We start from the raw sequence: 18,709 nt of genomic DNA on the forward strand, positions 1-18,709 counted from the left end.
TATTCTCATAAGTTGCAGGAAATTCAACCAATCTCACATCACCTTGGTCATCTCTTGGAGCATCATATACAGCGCGATTGATTGTAGGAGCTGAAGCATTAACGTCAATAATTGGGGGAGCAATTGAATAGCAGATTCAAGCATGCAAGAGCTTTGAAGAATCAACTTAAGCAAGACGAAACAAAGGAGTTCAATCCAAAAAGTGTCAATTGTAGAGTCTATTCGTATTCTTTTATTATGTAGGATTAATATATATTTTGTGACTTGAACTCAAATATGTTCTTGTGTATGACCTATGCTCTTGTGTATAGCTAAATTCACCAGACACGAGTACGTACGTGTTAGTCTCCGTGGGAGCCTCTTATGGGAGTAAACGTAGGTGTTTGGATTAAGACCAAGGTTATTGGTTAGCCTATAAAAAACCTCCGATAGTGAATACTAATATACTCAAGGAGAGTGCATCCTCTAGGAGTAGAGTAGGGAAACTGGACCACTATACATGCTTGTGTTTGGGATTGTCATTTGAGCACATTTTTATTTTTGTTTATTAACTTAATTAATTATTGAATTATGTATATGCATGATTAGATGAACGCTAAGTATTGATTGGTAGCACATCCCACACATAAGATCACTATCGATTATAGACTAGTTGCTTTATTGGTAAATCAATTGATTGAACTCACTTTAACTTAGAAGCCTTAGTTTAATTGCCTTAATTAATTGGTAAATTTTTTAAGTAGACAGTTGTGTTTGAATTGCCATAATTTTTAATTGGTTCTAATCACCCTCTCCCCCTTTAGGACTTAGCCATTCATTCCTTAGCTCTGGCAAGCTTCTGCATGCATAGTATGTCGGCTCACTGTGCGCAATTTCAAATCCTAGTTCTAATGAGATATTAGTGCAATCCAACTCTAAAAAGGTCTTTAGGGTCACAAACATGAAAGAGGAACTTTTAGAGAAGCCAATACATAAAATTCTTATATGTTTGGAATCAAATTTAATTGATGCGCAAGAAGATTTATGGTGAATTGATTTAGGCACTACAACTCATGTTTCTAATTATTACATACATGGATTCATTTGGATTGTCGGCCAACAAACAGAGAACGCCTTGTTCTCATGGCCAATGGCACTCATGTAAAGGTTGAGGCTATAGGGGTCTATAGGTTAAAGTTGAAGTTAAGATGTTGTTTAAACTTGTACAACACTTTTTATGTGTCGTCTCTACAATGCAATCTGGTTTCTATATTGTGTCTCGACGCTAGTGGATATACATTCTCATTTGGGAATGAAAAAATTGTGTCATCACGTAGTTCATATATCATTGGCCTTAGCTTATTGGTGAATAACATATATTAGTTATACCTTGACTATTCGTACCTCCAATCAAGGTTTGTGCATGTGAATGAGAACATGAATGTTGGTGTAAAAAGAAAGTTAATTAAGGATAATTCCGTCATGTTACGACACAAACAACTTGGTAACATTTCTCGCGAATGAATTGAGAATGACTTGTTAAAGAATGAATTCTATATGCATTGGACTTCACAGACTTTATGGTCTGTGTAGATTGTATAAAGGGAAAGTAGACAATAATAAGGAAGTTAGATGCTACTAGGAGCACTGGTCTTTTAGAGGTGATACATACAAATATATGTGGTCCATTCCCTAAGATTTCTTGGAATAGACAAAAGTACTTCATCACTTTTATAAATAATTATTCCTATTATGGGTACTTAATACATGATAAATCAAATGCACTGAATGTGCTTAAAACTTTTGAGGCGAAGGTGGAGAATCAACTTGACAAAATAATCAAGCTATCACATCTGATTGTGGTGGTGAATACTAAACTAGATATGATATGACGAATCAAGTTAGAATCCAGGGTCATTCACTAGATTCCTAAAAGAACATAATATCATCACTTAGTATACCATACTTGGTACAATAGAGCACAATGGTGTAGCTGAAAGCCAAAATAGGACCATTAATGTCATGGTCAAGTCTATGTTGAGTAACTCCACTCTTCCGGAGTCATTGTGTGGTAATGCATTAAAGATAGTGATTTACATTCTTAATCGTGTCCCGACTAAAGTTGTTAATAAAACTTCATATGAAATGTGGACGAAAAGGAAACCTAGTATTAATCACCTTTACGTGTGGTGTTGCACCGCTAAAATAAGGATCTACAACCTACAAGAAAGAAAATTAGATTCTAGGACCATTAATGAACATTTTATTAGCTATTCTAAAAGGTTGAAGGGATTTAGGTTTTTTTGTTCCCTCCCATATCCCAACGATAGTTGAATCAGAGATTGTAAAATCTCTTTAGGACAACAATAGTGGTGCACAACTTATAAACTTTGTCTTTGAGGAGTAAATGGTGACCGATCTAATATTAGTTATAGGAGATGATCAACCTGTTCATCATTGCACAAATGAGAATTTAGTATAACATCGATCACAGGATTTACAAGATACTCTCACGAGAGAAGAATGATCTAATCAGGAAGAAATGTCATTAAAGAGAACCGTAAGGGAGAGGAAATCAGCAGTACTTGACGATTATGTTGTGTATCTTCAGGAATATGAGTTTGACATAGGAGTAGAAGATGACCCTAAATCTTACAAATGAGTTAAACAAAGTGCTAATTCATATCAATTGATCGATGTCATTGAAGACAAAATAAGTCTATGAAAGACAACAATGCCTAGATTTAGTTGATCTACTAAAATGGGCGGTACCGATTGGCTATAAATGAGTTTATAAAACCAAGTAAGAGCCCAAAGGGAAGATTGAAAGATATAAATTCCAGTTAGTCGCTAAGGGGTTCATTTAAAAGAAATGCATTGAATTTTTGAAAAAAAAATCAAAAAATTTACTTTTACCGACGAAATTTAATTGTCGTAGGTAAGTGTTTTTCCCGACCAACATGAATCGTCGGCAACAATCTGGTATGATGTAATTACCGACGAAATTTATCTTTGTTGATAAAAATGTTTTTCCCAACGGACATAAACCATCGGCATAAATCCCGTACAATGTTAATATCGACGAAAACTACTTTCATCGTTAAAAGTGTTTTTCCCAACGGACATGAAGCGTCGGCACAAATCTGGTACAAGGTTATTATCGATGAAATATAGTTTCGTCGGTAAATGTGTTTTTCCTGATGGACATCAACAGTCAGCAAAAATCTGATACAATGTTATTATGAAAGAAAACCACTTTCGTCGGTAACAGTGTTTTTCCTGACCGAAATAAAGCGTCGGGAAAAATCTGGTAGGATGTAAATACCGACGAACACCATCTTCGCCGATAAAAGAGTTTTGCCCGACGGACATCAACCATCGGCATAAATCCCATACAATGTTATTACTGACGAAAACTAGTTTCATCGGTAAAAGTGTTTTTTCCGACGGACACGAATCGTCGACACAAATTCGGTACAATGTTATTATCGACGAAATATATTTTCATCAGTAAACATGTTTTTCCCAACGGATGTCAAACGTCGATAAAAATCAGGTACAATGTTATTACCGACGAACACCATGATCTTTGGCAAGTGTTTTTCTCGATGGACATCAACCGTTGGCAAAAATCTGGTACGATGTTATTACCAACGAAAACTACCTTCCTCGGTAAGTGTTTCAGTAATATTGGTTTTTACTGATGAACTAAAACCGTCGGAAAAATGTTCCTGCCATGGACCAAAAATTCCCGCCTTGACTGGAAGCATGACAGTTTTTCTGACGAACTAAAACCGTCGGAAAAAGGTTACCGCAACAGACCAAAAATTCCCGCCACGACCGAAATCATACTTTTACCTAGGTGTGTTTACCGATGATTAATTTGTAGGTAAAAATAATTATTAAAAATCTTCCCGACGGCTGATAACCGTCGCCAATTGTTTTTACTGACGAACAAAAGCCGTCGGTAATAATCCTCTATTTTTTTTGTATATATATAGTTTTTATATCATATGAGCGGAATTTATTTATTTTTTTATAATTAAAAAGTAATATTTAAATGATTTGTAATATCACATAAAAAAGAATATTGAGAAGTTTAAATTTTTAACAATGTTTGAGAAAATTTTTGAAAATAAAATGATGCTTTTGAAGAAAAGAAAATCGGCATTTTGAAATTATTGAGAAAAAAAATTAAAATATAAGAAAATGTTTCAAAAATTTGAAAATAAAAATTCAAAATTTGTATTTAATTTTTTTTAGAAATAATTTATAATAAAATTGTTATTTTGTTAATGTTTTCAAAAATATACATTTTGTAAAAGAATGTTATTTTTAAATGGAAATTGAAATTTATGTTTGAAAAAAACAAATACTAAATTATTAGGCACATCCACTAATTGTACCATTAACCGTTTTCGGACAATCTAATCAGTCCATATTGAAGAGTAAATAACTTCAGATGTTTAAATCAAATTTCACTAAAATTGTTGATCAATCTTGTATGCCCAATATCATTTTCATATATAACCTGATCGGGACGAGTAACTAGTGAAATTGAGTATTGATCAGAAAAATAGAGTGAATGGACAAGACATGTAAAATGGGGCAAATATTTTGGTGAAAATTGTGACCCAACTTTATTGACCTCGTGAGAACCTAAGTATTGATGCAAGTAAGTTTTGTGGGTCCCATCATAATGTGTGTCAAACATCAACACCGTGAATTTAATGTGTCCTCTTCAGGTTATGAGATATGTAAAAAATCATCCGTATATGAAACTCAGGTGGGCCATGACATCTAAAACCATGTGAAGACATCCTAAAAAATATAAAAGAACTTGGTGGGGCCCACATGAGTTTTGGATGCGGCTGAAACTTGGTCTGACCCCTCATCTAAGTGGGACACACATAATGAGTGGGTTGGATATCTAAATCACATTTAGGCAAACCCAATATATGATTATGAAAGGAAACCCATCTCCAATCCATTTAGGTGATTTACTAATTACCCTGAGTAAACTTTGTGGGGTCTACCATTAATTATTTATTTTATTCACTCCGTTCATCCATGTTAACAGATGATTTGGGGTCTAAAGAATAAAAAGGAAGCATATTGAAAGCTCAAGTGGACCACACCACAGGAAATAATGAGATTGAACCTCTACCATTGAAAAACTATTGGAGGCCATAAAAGTTTTGGATCAAGCCAATGTTTGTGTTATCTCTTCATTCATGTCTTTTTGATATTATGAATAAGTTGGATGATAAATAAACATTACTGTGGGCTCAAGGAAGGAATCATCGGTGGAAATCATTATTCCACATTGTTTCACGTGGCATGGTCCACTTGAGTTTTGGATTTACCGAAAATTTGGGATCAACTCACACTGTTCATCCATTTTTTGAGATCATTTTAGAGAATCATCCAAAAAATGAATCATATCCAAAGATTAAATGGACCGCACCACAAATAAGGGGAACGGATTGGCTACTCCCCCTGACACTAGCTAATGGCTGGTGGTTAGTGCTCTGCGGGCCCCACCATGATGTATGTGTTTAATCTATGCCATCCATCTATTTTTAAAGATCATCTTACGGCATGAGACCAAAAATGAGGTATATCCCAATTTGAAATGGACCACATTACAGGAAACAGTGTTGAATGAGAGTCAACCATTAAAAACATTTTTGGGGCCATAAAAGTTTTGGATCCAGATGATTTGTGTTTTTCCCCTTCAAATAAACAGTACAGTCGGCCTTAGGAGGATTTTAATGATGGATATCCAATCACTATTGTTTTCATGTGGTGTGGTCCACCTGAGATTTACGTACCTCTCATTTTTGTAATAAATCCTTAAAAATGATCTTTAAAAATGGAAGAACATAATGGATGAAATACATACGTCATGGTGGGGCCCATAGAGCACCGACCACCAGCCAGCTGGTGTAAGGGGAGTAGTTAGACTAGCTACCGAAGTGACATCAGCAAATTCCGCGGGCCCTACCATGATGTATACTTTGTATCCACACCTTCCATCCATTTGGAGAGATCATTTTAGGGCAATATTCAAAGAATGAGTTAAATCCAAAGCTTTAGTGGACTCCAGCACAGAAAACAGTGGGGACGCACGCTATTAAAAACTACTAAAGGCTACAAAAGTTTTAGATCAAGCCGATATCTGTATTTGCCCTTATTTCATGTCTTTTTAAACTTTAACAGGTTGGATTTCAAATAGAAATTATGTTGGGCCTTAGGATAGTTTCAACGGTCGGAATCACTCTACCACTATTCTGTGGTGGGATCCACTACAGCTTTTTATCTACCTCATTTTTTAGCCCATGACTTAAAATGATAAGACCCGTATCATAGTCCGTACCATTCCATAGACTTCCACGGTCCTCCCAGCCGAATTCCGGCAACCCTCGACCTGTATCCGACGTTTGCGGGCGAACCTAAGCGGAGTCCTGTATACCGAAGTCGGCTCGACCCGAAATTTATACCTTACTGACCGCGCCGTCGTCGCGATTCCAATGCCACAACTCGCGTACCGAACCGATACCCAGGCCAGGAGATGTGGACCTGCGTTTATTCCGAAGAAACACTGTGCGTTGCGAATATCAAGGAAATCTCTACGTCATGTCCCATCAATCAATTAATCACTCATGTCAAGTATAAGTCAAGTCACACCTTACCTCAAGTACAACCAACCCATCCCTCCTTTTCCCTTAAGTCAACTCTCTCTCCCCTCACCATCCCTCTTTTACAAAAAAATCAAACAAACCCATACCTCTTCATTACAACCACCACATCACCCATCCCTTTAATATTTTTTTCTCTCTTTCCCTCATTCTATCTCTACTCTCCCAAGCTCCATACGTCCAAGCCTTCCCAAGCAATTCTAAGAGCAACAAGTGTGGCCCATTTTTTCACCCTCTCATCCCTCATCCCCACCATCAAAATCCCATCATCCACCATCAAAGGTTAAGCATAGGAGCTAAGGAGGCTAGCGGAACCGTTAGATTTCATTTTACTTAAAGACCACTTGTTGTGGGACCCACAATGATGTATGTAATGTAGTGAGGGGCCCATAGTGGCGGGGTCCCTCTATCTCACCGATTTTCTCTTTCTTTCTCTTTTTCTCTCTCTCTCCCTTTCTCTTTCTTTGGTGTGATGTCTTGTGGCCACCATGTATAAAGTGATCTTGGCCGCCTAATCGTGAGGCCCACCTTGCATCTAGTCTATTGGACGGTCAAGATGAATGAATAACATATTGGTTCCATTTAGGTGGGCCACGTTCATGTGGGACCCACCTTGATGTGTGGGCCACGTCCATGTGGGACCCACCACAATGCATGTGTTAATCCGTGACCGTCCAACGTCCCTGGACCCTGGACGGGTGTAGCTAACATGGAGGCATGTACTGACATGGGTGTGTACTAACAGCTATAAAAAAAAAATAGCTTTTTAGAGATTTGGGTGGGCTGCTCATCCAGGCCCCACCTTGATGTATGTAGTTGATCCACGCCGTCCATTTTGTTTCTCTGCCCACTTTAGGCATTGAGCCAAAATTTGAGACCAATCTGATAATCAAGCGAGCCATACCATAGGAAATAGTAATGTTTACCGTTAAAACCCACCTGATGATTCTACACACCGAAACATACCCAATATTGGGCTTGTTTGGTCAGTATTAAGCCATGGAATACAATGGCCGGAGCGGATTTCCCTAATGAGGGCCCCACCTAAGAAATTCCTTAGAAAAATGCATTTTATTTATTTATTTATTTTTTTGTATGTACGGCTCAAGATTGCTCTCATGGTCTCGGATTGCATAGTGTAGGCCCCACCATGATGTGTGTGGGACATCCACTCCGTGCATTGGGTGGGCCCCTAGGGCCGTGGCTCCCCTCCCAAAAATCAGCCCCTCCAGGGACTCAGGTGGCCCACGCCACAGGGAACAGTGAGGATTGACGCCTACCATTGAGACCCTTTTTGGGGTCAGAAGTTTTGGATCAATACGAAATTTATTTTTCCTCCTCAATCCAGGTCCACGTGACCTTATCAACAGATTGGAGGAAAATAAACATTTTGGTGGGCCCCTGGTCCATGTGACCTCATAAACAGGTTGGATGCAAATAAACATTTTGGTGGGCCCCTGGTCCGTGTGACCTCATAAACAGGTTGGATGCAAATAAACATTTTGGTGGGCCCCTGGTCCGTGTGACCTCTTAAACAGGTTGGGTGTAAATAAACATTTCCATGGGCCCCAGGTCTGTATGACCTTATCAACAGGATTGGGTGGAAAATAAACATTGTGGTGGGCCCCACGCGGGACCCACTGATGTGTGTGCTCCACACCTTCCATCAGTGTGGTCCCCACCATGAGGTATGTGTATTATCTATGCTATCCATCCCTATCGGACCCACCATAATGCATGTGTTGCATCCAACCCGTCCAACCATTTGAAAGCTCATTTTAAGGCTTGAAATTAAAAATAAGGCAGATCTAGGATTAGGTGGGCCACATTTCAGGAAAGCAGTGGGTTTGAACGTCCACCATTAAACCCTTGGGAATTCTAATGGTGGAAATCCTTATCATCACTCATTTTTGGGTGTGGCTCATTTGATATACGTGTGGCCCATGTGATGTGGCCCACTTACCTTAATTATGGCCCATGTTATGAGGCCCATTGTGATGTATGCAAGGCCCACGGGCTATGGCTCATTGCAATGTATGTAAGGCCCAATTGGGGTGTCCTGTTCGATAAATATATATATATATATATATATATATATATATATATATATATATATATATATATATATATATATATATATATATATATATATATATATGAGAGGCCCTTGTGAGGCAGCCCATTTGATGTACTTCAAGCCCTTAGGTTGAGGCCCAATGAGATGTATATAAGGCCCATTGCAATATGTGATTCCACCATGGTTTATGTGATGATGCCGTGGGAGCAATGTTGGTTTGACGTCCACATTGTAGGATGATGTTGGTTAAATGTCCGCATTGTCACTCTCCCTAGGGCCCATTGTTAGGCCCATACTGATAGTATAGGCCGTCTAGGCCCATCTTCGTTATGAACAGAGCCCATCACCATATAACATGTTTAATATAGATTCATGATTTATGATCATACGCATCATATGTATGCTTGATATGAGGAGTGACTGATCATAGTATATGCCTACGGGCGAATTGTTTATGGGCTCCCTGATAAGTAGAGTTGCCCTACATGAGCGTACGGTACGCGCAAGATTGATGCATGACTGGTAGTGTGATTCATGCACTTTGCATTTGTATGGCATGATTTCTATACACCCTAGCGACATCAGGGTTATGACTTTCACAGACACACCGTGGATGGCAGGATCGGATACCGAAAATATTGTTACTAAGCATCAAGGCACCATAGATGTTCCTGGGTGAAAATTTCTAAACCTAATGGTACCAGAAGATGACTCCAACGTCGAGACCGAGTGGATATATGAGCGCACGAGGGCCGAATACCAGGAGGCCACGTCTCTCACTGTGTCGTGGTCGGTTGGAAAGGGGTGTGGCCTTACTCGCCTGAGAGTACGGGGCAATATTAGGCTGATTTTGACCAACTCGTGAATGGGTCCGCTATCGACGTGCCGAGAAGATATTGGTACCACTGATGAGGCGAATAATGAGGTTTCTTACGCTCACTTGGGTATGCGGCTAGGAGAGCGGCGTACCATTTGGAGTATATTAAACTCCGGTGATTATCTAGAATGAGAAGTATCGATATATGATGAGGATTGACATGCTTGAGTTGCATCTCGCATCGCATAGCCGTGTTATGGCCGATAACATTCATATCTTGCACTGCATAGCCTTGGTACCCACAATAGGACCTACCAGAAAGATGTTTAAGATAATCCAAATATACAACTATGCGGAGCTCACCAATGTATAGACCAATCAGAGGACCTCACGTACTCCACTGGCACAAATGTTCTTAATTTGTAATGCAATAAGGATGCAGTAGCTACTGGATGTCTTTTACTAGTACAACTTACTTTGTTTTCAGTTATCTTGTTTCCTTGATAAAATAAATAACAAAGAAGAATGTTAGCTTGCTAGTTCAAATGCAGTTCTAATTGGATGTGTAAAAAAGAAGAAGATGTGTAATTCATGCTCAGTTTATGAGATTATTTGCATTATTTGGTGCAGCAATGGTAATTGTCATGAACGAGCATCTGGAACATGATTAGGTAGTCAAGTTGATCATTTTTAATAACCATCATCTAGCCCAATTCTCCATTTTGTTGCATTCTCCATCTGGTAACTCTTCACCTAGCTGATCATCAACTTCTTCGACATCGACAAGGGCATTGCTAATATCATGGCCACAACCACTGCTACGATCACAACAAAGTGTATGCTCATCTTTCGACTGGTTTTCAAGTTATTTATTTCAAAATGCAAATGTGCAGCGTGCATACCAATGTGGCACATGTGACTGATATCTGAGCAATTCATCAAGTGAGAGCCACCTCAAATAAGAAATAGGCTAAAAGTAGGCCAGTCCAATCGTCTCATGGTCTAGTAGGTGGTTAATACTCAACTACTATTATATCCTTAGTTCTGTGCTTTTGCATTTGCTCTTGAGTATCATAAGACACCAATGCCCTTGAATTTCAAAGATGACCACCATTCCTTTTCTTCTTAGCTCTTGGTTTGAGCCAATGGGCTGCACATTTTGTAAAAGTTTGCATGCAACTCTAACATTTGTTCTTTATGCTACATGATATTCTGCTTGTTGAGATCCACAACTTATTGATTGCTCAGAAATTTCTAGGAGCTGATAGGCGGCTGCAGTTCCATGGTGGCACGTTGGATTATCTTTTTTCCTTATATGTGGATTTTTTGTAGGTTAACTACTTCACATGATGTGTTTCTAAAGTTTGTTAAGCCCCATGTGTGTGCAGGGCATACCATGTACAAGCTACAACATTTGCTATCATGGTAGGCAGGTGGACTATTAGAAACAGGTGGAAAGCTTAGAAAAATTCTGCATTTTAAAAGCCATATATCTGTTTCGTAATTTGTGGCTCACTTCATTATTGGATTGACTTGATTCTTTGATGGTGGACATCATCATAATGGGACCCTTGTGATGGATGATCCGATCTCGTACCTTTATGCATCCATTTGTTTTTGCCATGGTTTTATTCATGAACATGTATTGCTTGCTACTAGTTGTAGCATTGGAGAAAGCTACACTTTCAGATGAGTATTTTGTGAAGAGGAAGCTTTATCCAAACTTGGTTTTCTACTCTGGCTTAATTTATCGGTATATTCAAGAAAATTTCTACTCTGGCATCCATTCTTACTTAACACCCCTGACCTTAATTACTTTGCTTAGGATGTGTTTCAGATAAAGTATTAAGTGTTCTGTCAGAGTTTCATTTGATTTGATATACAGTTTGTTCTATTTTTTTACAAGAGTGGCTTGCCCAGAAGAAAATATTGATATTCTAACTTGGTTTTTGAATGTTAGGCATTGCGTTGGAGACAAAGTGAATGTTCTTTTCTAGCCTCTATTTTTTTGTGATGCTTCGGAAGCATTGTTGAAGTTTTCAGCTTCCAACTGCTTCTTTATTTCCATTGGAATTTCAAACTTTGATCATCAATGTGGGAATTCAATTGAGTCGACTTAGTGAGTTCTAGATTTATGCTCATGACAATCATATTTATGGTAGCTTTTAGTCATTTTCACTTTCATGTTTGTGAAGATTCTCAATTTGTCTTTTCCGAGGTGGAGTGTGTTTGTTTTATTTTTTGAGTTGATGAATTTCTTTTTCACTTATAGGAAACGGTTGCATCTCATTTGGATAGCATTGATCAGAGAAGAATGAATCCTTTGCAATCTATCATCTATTGGGTTATACACATCACTACAAGAAATTGACTTTTGTTGGCTGGCTTTAATTATTATCTCTCGAATCATAAATTAAGGTCTATCAGTTGTGTGGCCCATTGTCTAATCTTCAACAAATGAATTAGTTGTGATCATCTGCAGTACATGAGCCCACTGGATGAACATGTACTCGATGTACAGTGGGAGACTACAACTTTGGGTAGTTTGATGAACTACTAAACTTGCATCCTCTTAATTATCAGTTCATCACTGCAGATTTCAACATCAAAAGCATTCCAATTCAGTCTTTCTTCATTTGAATATCTTACCTACAGAAAATGAGAGATGGGTCTTGATTACTTTTGCATTTCATGGGTTTTTCAGGAGTGAAGGCATTCTACATGGCAGATTTCTTTGTAGCAGATGTTGGTTACTGAATTTTGTTCTTCTTATAACTATCATCTATTTACAAAATATAGATTCTATCTTACTGGTTGCTTGAAATGCTTTTCAGTCGCGGGTTCCACTTGAGTATCATGCTATCGACAGCTCTATTTCAAGCCGATATCGACTAAACATGGTTGCAGAAGAAAGTCGTCATTTACAATTTGCCATGAGCTTGTATGGTTTATTTTTGTGATTTATATGCCTTTTAGATGCATAATCTGTAACTTACTACAATCTTTCAAGAATTGATTATATTATTTGGCTTCTCTCAAATCATCCCATTGATGCCTCATATTTGTTTTTGGCACTGAAGTTACATTGTACTCATTTTTCTCATTGATCCATCAGCAAGGTCAGAAAATAACTGCAAGTTCTAATAGTTGTAATGATGCATGAAATTTTATTCCTGAAGCTAATAGAGTCCCACCTACCATATCTGGAATTTAAACTGCCTATTGTGATGAATTTTTCTAGGATGTCCTCCTAGCTTCCCATAAAATGATGAAGAATTACATGGTCCTTAGCATCAGCTAGTACATAGTTTGCCAATTCCCTAGAGTCCCATACATGTGGGACCCATATTTTAGCTATCCTAGCTGTCGATCAGATAGGCATGTTTTATATGGGGGATGCCTTAAAAATCTCCCAAGTTGGAAGATCAAAACTGTTCAATATTTTATCCTGTTTTCTATTGAATGTTGGACGTTACTTTATTTCTGGGCTACTGATAGAAGCGTTTGGATCTTCAAATGTAGGAGATTCTTGTGGCATCCCCAATCCATGGTTTGACCCATCAGATCAAAGGTCCAATCACCAAACCATGGATCTTCAAATGTAGGAGATTCTTGAAACATGCCAAGAAAGTTTCTATCTTTATATTTTTTAAAATTAAATTTCTGTTGTTTTGGTTTCTGTCGTTTGGAATTTTGTTAGGTTATTGTCTCTTAATCCAATTAAGTTTTAAAATAAGTGAATTTCATTTTTTTGTTTTTTAATTTCTTTTTTTTTTTTGTCATTTGGATCTCTTTCTTTTTTCTCTTCCGCTCAAGGAAGTTAAGACAAGGACCATGGTTTTAAGACTTGATCTAGTCGATAGCATTTGTGAAATTCTATCTCCTTTCACTTTTTGTTAAGAAACTGATATTTTCAATTTTTGATTTCCATTGCAGTTTAGGATTGTGTTTGAGGTTATTTTGGATATTATTTGACTAAATCTTTATCTTGAATTTAGTAGTTTTGCTTGATTAATCTACAGAGATTTATGTTGTGATTTGTTTCAATTTTTCATCTTCTTATGCGTAACAGAAGGTACACATATTTCTATTATGATTTGTTTTGATTTTTTCTCTGCTTATGCGTAAAATGTTCTGATTTAAATATTAAGAACTACGTAGTAGCTTGATCTCAATCTTCCGAACATTGGGTATGTAGGCAGCCGTTCATACTAGATCGTATCGGTGCAGTCACAAATTCTTTTTTTTTTTTTCGTTCTTGTAGTGTAGATGCATTTTCATCAGGACTACTTGACAATAAGAATGAGGTGGATGTGAGTTCTCGAAACCTTAAATTAATCTTGAATCATTTATATATTTATCGCTTCATTTATATATTGTCGTCAGGGTTAACTTGTAACTCCTCAAAACCTGCTCTGCCGTAAGACATTACGGTGCATGACGGTTCCCAGTAGGTTAAGTTGCAAATTTGAGTAGAATTAATTGGTTTTCTATTTGAGGATGATGAATGTTTCAACTTCTTGGATGGATGATGAATGTATTTGCGAATGTAAATGAAAATAAAGAACTTATTTTATATATATATCTATATATATATATATATATATATATATATATATATATATATATATAATATATATGTGTTATCAATGGAGGATACCTTGTTTAGGGGGACATGAAATTCTTGTAGCTTATGGCATGGTGCCCCAATATTGGTTGTATGTTATTAGTATGTAGTAGATAATACTAGGTTCAATAGTAGATAATACTAGATAATACATAAACCCAATCCGAACCCGAAAGGCGGATTGGTAAGAGTCTAATCAAGCCATTACCTATAGTTGGATTTTTGGTGGGTCGAGGTCCCGGAATTAGGTTTTAGAAGGATATTTGGGTAGAATTCTCTTTAAATCTTCCATTTAAATAGAGAAAGAATACTAATTCTAAAATTTTTCACCAAATTTTTTTGTGCATTTGGCAAAACAAAATTTATGCAATGTTAAGAGTCAATCTCTTAACCTATCTCTCAAGAATGCTCTTACTAAAAAGGCTAAGCGTTGGGTTGATTGATTGATGGTTTGACAAACCGCTAACAAAAAGGGTTCTTGCTCCTGTTTGGGTCCAAAAATATTGAGTACCATGAAAGTGAGAATTTTTTTTTTCAAAAAGGTAGGTGTGCACCACCTGTAACTTTTTATTTTCAGCCATCTGTTGATCAAATGGCCAGGATGATCATGTTAGTTTGACTTCTAACTGTTGTAAAGTGGTTATACAACAGAGAAAGAAAAGAAAAGAAAAGAAAAGAAAACAAAACAAAATGGCCTGTATCATGACAGATCCGACAAATCAAAAGATTTAAGAAAACGACCCTTGCCAAGCTGAAACAGAAGAAAAAGCAGAGCAATCACTTTCAATGAATATAGCTACCTGCACAGCATCCATCAAACATAGAACCTTTGCCCAACAGCAAATATCAGCATGTGCAAGCTACCTTCACCTGACGAAAACCTGCTCCTCCAGAGCGGCAGAAGACAAACACATCAAGGATACACCCAGAGGCACCATAAGAAGCATAGCATGGCCTAGAACATGAGGCAACCCATATTTAAGTCTTACAGATTTGGATGATTCATACCTACTTACACTGTTTCACAAGGATAGTCCAATCGATCAAGTGAGAATCTAAAGCCTGAATCTGATATCTAAAGCTTGAGTATGAAATCTGAAGTAAAAAAATAAAAATAAAAATAAAAAAATAAAATTTGTTTGATAATTATGGCTGAAGTCTAAAGACCGAATCTGAAATCTGAATTCTAAAGACCGAATCTGAAATTTGAAGCCTAAATCTGATATCTAAAGCCTGAATCTGAAATCTGAAGTAAAAAAAAAAAAAAAAAAAAACTTGTTTGATAATTATGGTTGAAGTCTAAAGACCGAATCTGAAATCCGAAGCCTGAATCTAAATTCTAAAGACCGAATCTGAAATTCGAAGCCTGAATCTAAAATCTGAAGTAAAAAAACTTGTTTGATAATTATGGCTGAAGTCTAAAGACCGAATCTGAAATCTGAAGCCTAAATCTGAATTTTAAAGACTGAATCTGAAATCTGAAGCCTGAATCTGAAATCTGAAGTAAAAAAAGAAAAAAAAAAAAACTTGTTTGATAGTTATGGCTGAAGTCTAAAGACTGAATCTGAAATTTGAAGCCTGAATCTGAATTCTAAAGGCAGAATCTGAAATTTGAAGCCCGAATCTGAAATCTAAAGACCGAATCTGAAATTTGAAGCCTGAATCTGAATTCTAAAGACCGAATCTGAAATTTGAAGCCTGAATCTGAAATCTTGGTAAATGTAATACAGAGACATTATTCATCCACAGTGTGTCCCACAATCTAGACAATCTGGGTAGCCATACATGAGTCATTACCATTTTCAAAAAAGTGGTGAACTATATCATAGGAGTCTAGCCCACTTAAAGAATCATAACAACCACAAAACAAATTCACTTTCTTCAATCCTTTAGGCCTGTTTGGTTGCCAATAATTACCTGTAAACAACAGTAAAAGTATAATAATTGTAATTTCATTATAATAGGAATTTTTACCTGTTTTTTGGAGAAAAAAAAGAGACTTTTACCTACAAATTTTTCGTAGGTAAAAGTTTCATCGACATTTTTACGTACGAAATTTTTTGTAGGTAAAAGGTTCATTCACATTTTTTTTACCTACGAATCATTTCGTAGGTAAAAGTTTCGTCAACAGTTTTTACCTACATCAAATTTTATAGGTAAAAAGTCTTACTAGTACCGACCAACACAGCATACAGTTTTTACCTACGAGCAGTTTCGTAGGAAAAAGTTTCATCAACATTTATACCTACGACCAATTTTGTAGGTACAAGTCTTAACACAGCTTGTACCTACGAAATATTTCGGAGGGAAAAGTCTTAACACCATTTTACCTACGAAATATTTCGTAGGTAAACAATTATTAGTTATGAAAACTATCATAGATAAATGTCTTAACATAGTTTTCACCTAAGAAAACGTCTTAATAAAGTTTTTAGACAGTTTTTACCTACGAAAAATTTCTTAAGTCTTCACGAAGTCGTCTTTTACCAACGAATTTTTGCATAGGTAAAGCTTTTTGCCTAACCGTTTACCTGCGAATTGTTTAGTAGATAAAAGTGGAATTTCTTGTGGTGACTTTAGCATTGGATCTTAATTATTTTTGTGCTCATGCCTTAAAATGATCTATAAATGAGTTTATAAAACCAAGTAAGAGCCCAAAGGGAAGATTGAAAGATATAAATTCCAGTTAGTCGCTAAGGGGTTCATTTAAAAGAAATGCATTGATTTTAAAGAGACTTTCTCACCAGTCTTTAAGATGGCCTCCTTTCATATTATTATGGCATCGCTGGATCAATACGATCGTGAACTAGAGTAGATGAACGTAAAGACCGCGTTTCTCAACAGGAACTAAAGGAGAATGTGTATATGCTACAACCAGAAGGTTTTGAGGTTTATGGCTCTAAATATTTTGTTTGTAAGTTAAAGAAGTCCATCTACGGTATAAAGCAAGCACCGCGTCAGTGGTACTTAAATTTCATGCGATGATTTCTTCATATGGTTTTAAGGAAAACATTACTAATCAGTCTATATACAGAAATATCAATGGAAGTAAGTTCATGTTCTTAGTATTATGTGTCGATGATATTCTACTAGCATACAATAAAAATGAATGATATGTGATGTCAAGGGATTTTTATAATAAAAATTTAAAATGAAGGATCTTCGAGCCGCGTCATTTACCACAAATATAGAAATATACCATGATAGAGAAAGAGGCATTTTGGGATTATCTCAGAAAATATATATTGACATAATTCTTAGTAAATTTAACATATAGAGTTGTACATTAGGTGAAGCTCTTGTCTTCAAGGGTGACAAACTTAACCAACAACAACGTCGGATGAATGATCTTGAAAAGAAAGGAATGTGAATGAATGATCTCAAAAAGAAAGGAATGCAATATATTTCATATGCATCTATAGTGGGAAGCAATATATATGCATAATCCAAGAATGGATCATTAGAGAGTTATAAAAAAAGTGATGTGGTACTTACAAAGGATGGAAGATTTCATGCTCACATAGGGACATGCTAATCGGTAGGAGCCAATTGAGTATATAGATTTAGACTTTGTTGGGTGCCTCAATAGCGGAAGGTCCACATCCAGATATGTTTTCATGATGAGCTTTGGAGTTGTTTCATGGAAGAGGGCAAAATAAACAATTACAATTTCGTCCATCATGGAAGAAAAATTTGTCACCTATTAGAAAGCCACATGTCATGAAATCTGGTTACAGAACTTTATCTCCGGGCTTCAGTTTATGGGTTCAGTTCCAAAGCCTTCGAGAATCTACTGTGATGACATTGTGATGATATTATTTTCCAATAATAACAAAAGTTCATCCAAGTTGAAGCATATAAACTTAAAATTATTGTGAATTATAGAATTTAAGACCGCTTAGTGTTTATAGAGCACATTACCATGAAGCTGATGATTGCGGACCCACTAATTAAGGGCTTACCTCCCAATGTATTTAAAGAGTTAGTGAATGATATGGATTGGTTAGCATTAAAGATGCATTCAATTAGTGGGAGATAAAAATACTCAGGTTATGTGTTATTACGTTTTATTCAGTACAGTAGATAGTTCAGTTTTTTATGACATGTCCACCATCACTGCCATTAGTGACTGTCAACTTGAAGAAAAGTGGTAAGCTCCAAAACTTATTCTGTGGATGCACATCAGGTTTCATAATATTCTAGACAAGGAAAAACTTTTAAATGAACTTCCTGGTCATCTCAGCCCATGTCCTGATGCATCTGGGCCTTAAAGAGTGTAGCCATGACTTGGCTCTCTCCTCTAAGGAGAAGAAAAATAATTTTAATCTAATCATGTCTTCAGAGACATTGCAATGCAAAATTGTAATGATCTGGTCAATTTTTTTAGATGCAAATATGGACTATCAGAATCAAGTCCACAGAATTTAGGAAGTAATTGAATCACTCACGGTTTGAAATCAATGTTACCTACGTTAATAGGAAAAACCACATAAGAGGGTGTGGTTGTT

General features: G+C 36.6%; 1 long non-coding RNA gene across 2 annotated transcripts; it reads left to right on the forward strand.

Annotated features, from left to right (window-relative positions):
* The first annotated feature begins 11,133 nt into the window (after window positions 1-11,133).
* On the forward strand, window positions 11,134-12,617 carry LOC131230369 (uncharacterized). 2 transcript variants are annotated; one of them, XR_009163996.1, is made up of 3 exons: window positions 11,134-11,693; window positions 11,847-12,114; window positions 12,279-12,617. It is a non-coding gene; the product is annotated as an uncharacterized LOC131230369 (long non-coding RNA). The 2 variants fall into 2 exon arrangements; XR_009163995.1 differs by lacking the exon at window positions 11,134-11,693 and having other exon boundaries at window positions 11,787-12,114.
* The last annotated feature ends 6,092 nt before the right edge of the window (window positions 12,618-18,709 follow it).

This window comes from Magnolia sinica, chromosome 2 (genome assembly GCF_029962835.1).
Source record: "Magnolia sinica isolate HGM2019 chromosome 2, MsV1, whole genome shotgun sequence".
NCBI lineage: Eukaryota > Viridiplantae > Streptophyta > Magnoliopsida > Magnoliales > Magnoliaceae > Magnolia > Magnolia sinica.